General features: G+C 36.7%; 1 long non-coding RNA gene across 1 annotated transcript; it reads right to left on the bottom strand.

Annotated features, from left to right (window-relative positions):
• Positions 1-395: 395 nt before the first annotated feature.
• Positions 396-1032, bottom strand: LOC143004847 (uncharacterized). Its single transcript, XR_012963990.1, has 2 exons — positions 613-1032; positions 396-554 (listed from the first exon to the last, which is right to left on the bottom strand). It is a non-coding gene; the product is annotated as an uncharacterized LOC143004847 (long non-coding RNA).
• Positions 1033-1510: the final 478 nt, after the last annotated feature.

Consider the following 1510-nt stretch of genomic DNA (forward strand, 5'->3'; position numbering starts at 1 on the left):
GTCTGCAGCTTTCTAAGACTGCAATGTCAATCATTGCCAAGCACAGTTGACAGGGTCAACTGATCTCTTATGCAGTATGTGCACTTTTCCGACAGACCCATGGGATGTACCAAGGGTAGCTTAAGAACACTGTTTCTGTTCACAGGGCTACCACTGACCTCCAAATCTGATTTGGATTTACTATAGGGTTTCATATAATGTCTAAATATACACACAGCTATGTGGTTGTTTAGTTTTTACCTTAAGTCAGCAAAAGCAAGTGAGCTATGATTTGGACGAATAAGAGTAGTGTTTTATCAAACGGTTGATTACTTTTAACTAGTGCTGTCAAAGTTAACTCGTTAATTTTGGCGATTAATTTTAAACTTTTAATGTGTTAAAAAATTTTAACGCAATTAACGCGGTTTTGTTTACTTCCGTTGGTGGCTGACCCATAACCTTTGGTCACTTGCGCGGGCAACCATCTTTTCTTATTAAAAGACAGTCTTTGGCAGAAAGATGGCGAACGACGGACTTTTAGGGGGAAGGTTTCTGTATAAAAAGTTGTCCGACGGCTCTTTGGATAAAACAAAAGCAATTTGCACAGTGTGCAAAGCCGAATTCAACTACCACAGAAGTACCACCTCTTTGGCGTATCACCTGAGAGCAAAACACCCCGCTGCAAGTACCTCCACAGGACCTCGCCAGGCTACTCTACAGGAGTGTGGCACTCGTGGGCGAATGACGAAACCCGTGAGTGAAAGGTTAACCAATTCTTTGGTTACTTGGATTGTTAAAAACTGCCGCCCAGTTAGCACAGTAGAGGATGATGGACTGAGAGAAGTACTTTGTGTTGCATCGGGAGATACCTCTTATAATTTACCCTCGAGAGGAACCATCGTGTCAAGAATACACACGTTGTATGAGGATGAGAGATGAGAGCTTTCTTTTTTGAATTTACACTGTTCATTAAAATGTTTTTTGAATTTAAATGTACTTTCTTTGTGTTTATTCTACATTCATTTGATGATTTTACATTAAAAGATATTCATTATAAGCTTAGTCTAAAGTAGAAAAATGCAATTAATTTCTTGATAGATTAATCGATTTTAATCGATTTTAATCAATTGACAGCCCTACTTTTAACACAATATTTCATATTTTTTCTTAATGATATTAATCATTAATTTATAGTATAAAGTGAAGTAGTGAAGTGAAGTAAATAGTACAATCTTAAGTTGTAAAAAAGATGTGGAGGTAAAGTACAAAGTCTCCAAATGTTAATGGTCAAGTAAATCCCAAGCACAGCAAAATGATACTGTTGGTATAGTATTTAGGGTAAACCCCCACTGCGTGAGTATCCAGTTATTCATTACATTAAAACTCAAATACAACATTAATAGCCAAAACATTAGGATTATCTTGAGCTACAATGGACACAGAAGTAGGTACAGGTAATAAATATTGTTATTGTTTTTGCTAACTTTGCCTCTGTTAATGCAAAAGTTACAGTCACACATCAAAGTGGTGT

This window comes from Genypterus blacodes, unplaced genomic scaffold (assembly GCF_046128005.1).
Source record: "Genypterus blacodes isolate CSIRO-AG114 ecotype Tasmania unplaced genomic scaffold, CSIRO-AGI_Gbla_v1 ptg000067l_1, whole genome shotgun sequence".
In the NCBI taxonomy this organism is placed as follows: Eukaryota; Metazoa; Chordata; class Actinopteri; order Ophidiiformes; family Ophidiidae; genus Genypterus; species Genypterus blacodes.